Source organism: Hordeum vulgare, chromosome 2H (genome assembly GCF_904849725.1).
Source record: "Hordeum vulgare subsp. vulgare chromosome 2H, MorexV3_pseudomolecules_assembly, whole genome shotgun sequence".
Lineage (NCBI taxonomy): Eukaryota > Viridiplantae > Streptophyta > Magnoliopsida > Poales > Poaceae > Hordeum > Hordeum vulgare.
Window position 1 is genome coordinate 518,578,461 of NC_058519.1, and position 9,571 is coordinate 518,588,031.

Here is a 9,571-nt window from a genome sequence, read left to right on the forward strand (position 1 = left end):
ACCTTCGCGGTTCAGTAGTAACTTGATCCGAAGCTTCATGATCATTATCATTAGCTTCCTCTTCAGTTGGTGTAGGCGCCACAAGAACAACTTCCCGCGCTGCGCTACTATCCTATTCGAGAGGGGGTTAATTACCTCATCAAGTTCTACCTTCCTCCCACTTACTTCTTTCGAGAGAAACTCTTTCTCTAGAAAGGATCCGTTCTTGGCAACAAAGGTTTTACCTTCGGATCTAAGATAGAAGGTATACCCAATAGTTTCCTTAGGGTATCATATGAATACACATTTCTCCGCTTTGGGTACGAGCTTTTCTGGTTGAAGTTTCTTCACATAAGCATCGCAGCCCCAAACTTTAAGAAACGACAACTTAGGTTTCTTGCCAAACCATAGTTCATACGGTGTCGTCTCGACGGATGTAGACGGTGCCCTATTTAAAGTGAATGCTGCAGTTTCTAATGCGTATCCCCAAAATGATAGTGGTAAGTCGGTAAGAGACATCATAGATCGTACCATATCTAATAAAGTACGATTACGACGTTCGGACACTCCGTTGCGTTGCGGTGTGCCAGGCGGCGTTAGTTGTGAAACGATTCCACACTTCCTTAGGTGTTTGCCAAACTCGTGACTCAAATATTCTCCTCCACGATCAGATCGTAGACACTTAATTTTTCTGTCACGTTGATTCTCGACCTCACTCTGAAATTCCTTGAACTTTTCAAATGTCTCAGATTTGTGCTTCATCAAGTAGATATACCCATACCTACTCAAATCATCGGTGAGAGTGAGAACATAACGATAGCCACCACGAGCTTCAACGTTCATTGGACCACACACATCAGGATGTATTATTTCCAATAAGTCGGTTGCTCTCTCCATTATTCCTGAGAATGGAGTCTTAGTCATCTTGCCCATGAGGCACGGTTCGCATGTGTCAAATGATTCAAAGTCAAGAGACTCTAATAGTCCATCAGTATGGAGCTTCTTCATGCGCTTAACGCCGATATGACCAAGGCGGCAGTGCCACAAGTATGTGGGACTATCATTATCAACTTTACATCTTTTGATACTCACACTATGAATATGCGTAACATCACGATCGAGATTCATCAAGAAGAAACCATTCACCAGCGGAGCATGACCATAAAACATATCACTCATATAAATTGAACAACCATTATTCTCTGACTTAAATGAGTAGCCGTCTCGCATTAAGCAAGACCCTGATACAATGTTCATTCTTAAAGCTGGTACTAAATAACAATTATTAAGACTTAAAACTAATCCCGACGGTAGATGTAGAGGTAACGTGCCGACGGCGATCACATCGACCTTGGAGCCATTACCGACGCGCACCGTCACCTCGTCCTTTGCCAGTCTCCGCTTATTCCGCAGTTCCTGCTTTGAGTTGCAAATGTGAGCAACAACACCGGTATCAAATACCCAGGAGCTACTACGAGCGCTGGTAAGGTACACATCAATAACATGTATATCAGATATACCTTTAACGTTGCCGGCCTTCTTGTCTGCTAAGTATTTGGGGCAGTTCCGCTTCAAGTGACCCTTTCCCTTGCAATAGAAGCACTCAGTCTCAGGCTTGGGTCCATTCTTTTTCTTCTTCCCGGCATCTGGCTTACCCGGCGCGGCAACGGCTTTGCCGTCTTTCTTGAAGTTCTTCTTACCCTTGCCCTTCTTGAAACTAGTGGTCTTGTTGACCGTCAACACTTGATGCTCTTTCTTGATTTCTACTTCTGCAGACTTGAGCATCGAGTACAACTCGGGAATGGTCTTCTCCATCCATTGCATGTTGTAGTTAAGTACAAAGCCTTTGTAGCTTGGTGGGAGAGACTGGAGGATTCTGTCAATTATAGCATCATCCGGAAGTTCGACTCCAAGTGAAGTCAGACGACCGTGTAACCCAGACATTTTGAGTATGTGCTCACTGACAGTACTGTTCTCCTCCATCTTACAAGTAAAGAACTTGTCGGAGACTTCATATCTCTCGACACGGGCATGAGCTTGAAAAAATAGCTTCAGCTCTTGGAACATCTCATATGCACCGTGTTGCTCAAAACGCCTTTGGAGCCCCGTTTCTAAACTGTATAACATGCCACACCTAACCAGAGAGTAGTCATCACTCCGCGTTTGTGAGACGTTCAGAATGTCCTGGGCTGCTGCGGGAGTGGGAATGTCACCTAGCGGCGCATCAAGGACATAAGCCTTTTTAGCCGCTTCAAGGATGAGCTTCAAGTTGCGAACCCAATCCGCATAGTTGCTACCATCATCTTTCAGCTTGTTTTTCTCTAGGAGTGCGTTGAAATTGAGGTTGACGTTGGCCATCTACAATATTTATAAAGACAACTTTTAGACTAAGTTCATGACAATTAAGTTCATTTAATCAAATTAAGTATGAACTCCCACTTAAATCGACATCCCTCTAGTCATCTAAGTGATACATGATCCATGTTGACTAACCCGTGTCCGATCATCACGTGAGACGGACTAGTCACCATGGTGAGCAACTTCATGCTGATCGTATTCAACCATACGACTCATGTTCGATCTTTCGGTCTCTTGTATTCGAGGTCATGTCTGTACATGCTAAGCTCGTCGAGTCAACCTAGGTGTTTCGCGTGTGTAAATCTGGCTTACACCCGTTGTATGCGAACGCTAGAATCTATCACACCCGATCATCATGTGGTGCTTCGAGGCAACGATCCTTCACAACGGTGCACACTTAGGGGAATACGTTCTCGAAAGTTTAAGAGGGATCATCTTATTATGCTACCGTCGTTCTAAGCAATAAGATGAAAAACATGATAAACATCACAATGCAATCATATAGTGACATGATATGGCCATTATCATCTTTGCTCTTTCGATCTCCATCTTCAGGCATCGCATAATCATCATTGTCACCGGCGTGACACCATGATCTCCATTATCATGACCTCCATCATTGTGTCTCCGTGAAGTCGTCACGCCAACTACTACTATCACTACTACTATAGCTAACCGTTAGCAATGAAGTAAAAGTAGTAAGCACATGGCGTTGCATCTCATACAATAAATTAAGACAACTCCTATGGCTCCTGTCGGTTGTCATACTCATCGACATGCAAGTCGTGAAACCTATTACAATAACATGATCATCTCATACATCATACATGCAACATCACAACTTTGGCCATATCACATCACATGTCAAACCCTGCAAAAACAAGTTAGACGTCCTTTAATTGTTGTTGCAAGTTTTACGTGGCTGATTTGTGTTTCTAGCAAGAACGCTTTCTTACCTACGTGACAGCCACAACGATGACATGCCAAAGCTATTTACCCTTCATAAGGACCCTTTTCATCAAATCCAATCCGACTAGAGTAGGAGAGACAGACACCCGCTAGCCACCTTTATGCACGGTGTGCATGCCTGTCGGTGGAACCGGTCTCATGTAAGCGTACGTGTAATGTCGGTCCGGGCCGCTTCATCCCACAATACCTCCGGAAAAGAATAAGACTAGTAGCAGCAAGCAATTGACAAATCATCGCCCACAACCTTTTGTGTTCTACTCGTGCATAGAATCTATGCATAGAAAACCTGGCTCGAATGCCACTGTTGGGTAACGTAGCGTAAATTCAAAATTTTCCTACGCATATTCAGATTTTCCTATGGAGAGACCAGCAACGAGAGAGGGGTGAGTGAATCTTCATACCTTTGAAGATCGCTAAGCGGAAGCGTTACTAGAATGCGGTTGATGGAGTCGTACTCGCGGCGATTCAGATCACGGTGTGATTCCGATCTAGTGCCGAACTACGGCACCTCCGTGTTCAACACACGTGCAGCCTGGTGACGTCTCCCACACCTTGATCCAGCAAGGAGGAGGGAGAGGTTGGGGAAGAACTCCAGCAGCACGACGGCATGGTGTCGATGGAGAGACGAGGTCTCCCGACAGGGCTTCGCCAAGCACCGGCAGAGAGGAGGAGGAAGAAGGGCAGGGCTGCGCCGAGGGAGAGGGAAAAGTCTGTCTCAAAACAGCCCCAAACCTCAACTATATATAGGGGAAGAGGGAGGGGGCACAACCCGTAGGGTTCCCACCCCCAAGGGGTGCGGCAGCCCCCATCTGCGCCAGGAGGTGGCGGCCAAGAGGGGAGGAGGGGTGTGGCGCACCCCTGGTGGGCCTTAGGCCCACCTGGCTTAGGGTTTGCCCCCTCCCTCTCCCGTGCGCCTTGGGCTGAGTGAGGGTCACACCAGCCCACCTAGGGGCTGTTTACCTCCCCCACTTGGCCCACCTAGCCTCCCGGGGTCGTTGCCCCCCTTCGGTGGATCCCCGCGGCCACCTCGGGTGGTCCCGGTACGTTACCGGTGATGCCCGAAACACTTCCGGTGTCCGAAACCATCCGTCCTATATATCAATCTTTACCTCCGGACCATTCCGGAGCTCCTCGTGACGTCCGGGATCTCATCCGGGACTCCTAACAACTTTCAATAACCTTGTATAACAATTCCCTATAACCCTAGCGTCATCGAACATTAAGTGTGTAGACCCTACGGGTTCGGGAGACAGGCAGACATGACCGAGACACCTCTCCGGCCAATAACCATCAGCGGGGTCTGGATACCCATGGCGGCTCCCACTTGCTCCACGATGATCTCATCGGATGAACCACGATGTCAAGGATTCAATCAATCCCGTATACAATTCCCTTTGTCTGTCGGTATAGAACTTGCCCGAGATTCGATCGTCGGTATACCTATACCTTGTTCAATCTCGTTACCGGTAAGTCTCTTTACTCGTTCCGTAGCACGTCATCGTGTGACTAACTCCTTAGTCACATTGAGCTCATGATGATGTTCTACCGAGTGGGCCGAGAGATACCTCTCCGTCACACGGAGTGATAAATCCCGATCTCGATTCGTGCCAACCCAACAGATACTTTCGGAGGTACCCGTAGTGCACCTTTATAGTCACCCAGTTGCGTTGTGACGTTTGATACACCCAAAGCACTCCTACGGTATACGGGAGTTGCACAATCTCACGGTCGAAGGAAAAGACACTTGACATTAGAAAAGCTTTAGCATACGAACAATACGATCTAGTGCTACGCTTAGGATTGGGTCTTGTCCATCACATCATTCTCCCAATGATGCGATCCCGTTATCAATGACATCTAATGCCCATGACGAGGAAACTATGATCATCTATTGACCAACGAGCTAGACAACTAGGGGCTTGCTAGGGACACATTGTGATCTATTTATTCACACATGTATTACTGTTTCCTGTTAATACAATTATAGCATGAATAATAGACGATTATCATGAACAAGGAAATATGATAATAACCATTTTATTATTGCCTCTAGGGCATATTTCCAACAGAGAGTTTTCTATATCTCGATGCCCCCGGTCAGTTTTTATCCTAGGTCCGCCCCTGGATATATGCACTCCCCTTTTAGGAGTAGAAATTAATGTAATCTGATGACGTATGGAAATATTAATAAATGTGAGTAATCCACTTATGGTAAGGTTAATAATTCAGATATGGTCTTTAAAGATTCATTATAAATTAATGTAATTTGATGATGTATGTAAATATTAATAAATGTGATTGAGCCACTTATGGTAATGTTAATTAATTTAGATTTGGTCTATAAAGCTTTATTACAAATTAACATAACTAGTCATCAACCCGTGCAACCGCACGGCCTAGGTATTGTAAAATATATTTAAGCTTAACTACCAAATACCGCTTGTTATATATGAAAATATTATATAGATAAAAATATATATGGAAACACAAATAAGTTCTAAATACAAACTATATATGTTTCGATGTTATTTTGTTAGAGAATTCATGAAGTACATATTCTTTTTAGACAATGGAAGCTTTTATTTCCTCCGGCCTCTGCACCATGGATGCATTTGCAACGAACTTATTACTACGTGCATATGACTTTGACATGAATTTAGTCCATTCTAATACTCCATGGAATCAGTTATACAATTACCAAACTTATTATGGGCAGTGAGAGTTCCGTGATTGGAAAAACTTCTAGATGTTTCACCTTTTAGGTAATCACTTTTGTTCATTTCATAACAAATTGAGTTTTATAGTAGTGTTGAATACAATTAGAAAAAAGACTATATATAGACCTTTAAATTTTGATATATTTATCATGTCTTTATGAAAGCTGATTTCTTTTGTCTGATTTTTTAGACGCATTAGTTAAAAAATGTAACAATAGCACTTTTACATTTAATATTTCACCACCACAACCTATGTTTAATGCACTCTCGGTAATATAGTCTTCAAGCCTATCCCATGGACTCCTTTGTGAACGCTCTTATACATGCAAAATGTATAATCATATTACCTTTGAGATAAACCACTTTTGTTTCCACAATGCATTGACGAGTGCACCTACACGACAAGCACATTTTAAAGTATTGTATGGGATATTTTGTATGTATACTAAATATCATAAGGAAATAGTTATTATTATTTATAATTAAATAACCACGTAAATACCATATATATTATTCTTACATATTTAACATCACATCTATTTAGAATAAATAGAATCAACAAAATTAGCTCTGCAATTCCAATGTTGATAATATAATTTGTGAGTGAGCGTGTATTTTTTTTCCATTTTTTGTGGGCTTCATGTGATGAGGACATCAACACCATTGTTACACCTACAACCCCAGCTGCTATACATACTGGACCAGTTACTAGAGCTCGTGCACGCCAATTGAATTACCAGGTACTTTCGTTTCTTGGGAATACTTCTAATGTCCATGAACATATGATGCTGCCTAAGTTAGATACTTTTGTTGTGCTCATGAATGAAGGACCTAACATGGACAAGAAGGATATCCATTGGAGCGGGATCAAGCATGGAGAAGAAGGTGCACGCGCGGGAGGGAACAATGGAGCTTCCACTGGTGATTTTCGCACTCTAAAGCCACCATAAGGAGAACATGAAGTGTTTGGACGAAATATTCAAGACGACACTTTATAAACTTTGTCCATAGACTACTATAGGTGTTGCACCATCTTATTTTTGGGCTAGGCCCATGTAATTTCTAAATACCATAATATAGGCTATTTTTAAAGTCTGTATGTGTGGGGAAATCGAGTTTAGGGCTGTTTTCGGACCCCTCCTCCATGGGTCACGAATTTGCCTCTCTGTTCCCTCATATATACAGCCCTTAGGGCATCGTTTAGACTTGGGTTTTGTTTAGATTACAAGTTCGCAATAGCTGCAACTTCGCATTCTTCGTTTGTGTTCTATGACCAGACAAAGGCATCACAGAACCCCACCTTCATCAATAAGGCTTTCCTCTTATATTTGCAATATCTTGATTGCATCTTAGTTTCTTGCTTGTTCTTCGTTTGCGTGCAGGAAACAGACCTTCATGGTCAGGTTGATCATGCTCCGGCGTGGCCAATAACCTCTCGGAGTTGGTTTAGCGATTGCTAAGTCGCGACGTTCTCACACGTTCATAGTCGGATCGTCAAAGTCGACTCTACCAAAACGATACCCACAATCTCATCGAAAGACAAGGACAACTTTGCCTTTATCAAGTGGTATCAGATTTCTAGGTTTTTTCAGTGAGATTCTACCAGGTTTTCATAGTTAGATCGCATTTGTTCTTCATACCCATCGTCCACGAAAAAGCCATAAAAAAATTAGGGTTAGATCATCATATCCGAACCAATCTGAGCCTTTGCATAGTCTTTTCAGTAGTTTGCTTAGTTGAAACTGCGGTTACATCGTCGTGTCGAGTTGCTGGTCTTAGTGTCTAGTCCTTTAAAGTTTCGTGTTCTGTTCACAATTTGTCATGCCGCCACCGCACCATCTTTCATCGCTGCCATATATCACCACCACGCTACCATCATCGCTGCTGCCATATACCACCACCACGCCACCATTATCCTTGCTGTCATATACCACCACTATCCTAGTCTGCATTCTTTTTGTTTTAGGTTAATTTCGAGTTCTGTTTCATTTCGGTTCCGCGTTTCCTTACCTGAGTAGGTTTTTAAAAAAAGAGTCTGGCACGCTTTCCAGAGCACTTTTTAGGCCAAATTTTCGTGGGGTGAATTTTTTTCTCCCTATCGTTTTGTTAGGATTTTTAGAGAGTTTTGAGACACTCGTCATCATAGTGATTTTTGTCGCAATTTTTGGTCGTCGCAACCCCGAATTGCTCCAGAAATTAAAAAAAAATGACATATCCTGTTTTTGGTGCTTGGGAAGAGTTTTGAGACACTCGCCATTATAGTGATTTTCTGGAAAAACAGAAAAAACGAGCACAAAAAAAAAGAGAAAAAAAATCAGAGTGGCTCTTCCCTTGATTAGTACGTGTCGTCTGACTTCTTTGGTGTTCTAGGCTCGCGTCTCTAGTACGGTCTAGCCTAGGACGAGCACGGTACCGTCGTTGAGCGTCTTTTCAATTTTGCATCTCTAACTGATTATTGCTGACCCTTCTTGCTACCATATTATAAGCCTTCCCAGCTCCACATACATCTACATCATGTGTTTGACACCAACTTGCAATCGCTCTATCCAAGCTTTGAGAGTTTTGACTACACCGGTTGCCGATCGCCACCTGGTGCTGGGTAAGAATTGGTAAGAAATTGAGATTTGCTTGACGGATTTGTGACACACGAAGACCACCACCACAACTTCCTAGTAGTTTGTAGGTTCATATTCTTTGTGTTCCTATTGCTGCTAACCATGCCAGGATCACACGACGAGGAGATCGACTGGGAGAACGTTACCAACTGGGAGCTCCATGATAAATTTCAGCAAATGATGTCTGACCAGGTACAGGATGTCGTGACCACATTTGGAGAGGCAATGAAAAAGCTCGAAGGTATGGACAAGAAATTCGACACCAAGATGAACGCCAAGTTCAATGAGGTGCTTGCCCATTTACCACCACCAACTGCAGCTGTTGTCCCTCTTCAACCACAACAATGGCTACGAGCGCGACGCGTGCCTGTCGGCCAAGTGCAGAATTTTGGTGTTGTTGCTCCTCCTGCTGCTACTATCAAGGTTTCTGTGGCTGAGCAGAATGAGGAGTATGATGATGATTATGATGGTGATTACGATGATGAGGGAGAGGTTGCTCCAGTTCAGCACCAAGCACAACAACCACCCCGACAAGCCGCCGGTTGTCCACATGGATACAATCGCAACGATAGGGATGCACCACACCCTCAGGTACGGGATCATGATCATCTCCCTAAACTTAAATTGAATATTCCTACTTTTGATGGTCGATATGTTCCTGATATATATCTTACTTGGGAGTTAGAAATAGAGCAACGTTTTACATGCTTGCAATTTCCTGAAGATAGACGTTTTGCTGTTGCTGTTTGTTCTTTCACTGGTTTTGCTTGTGTTTGGTGGTCTGAATATTGTAGAATACATCATGCTAATATTCCAACTACTTGGCCTGCTTTGAAAACTGCTATGAGTACTCGTTGGGTTCCACCATATTATCAACGTGAATTACTTCAAAACTTGCAGCGGTTAAGACAAGGAAAAAAGTCTATAGAAGAA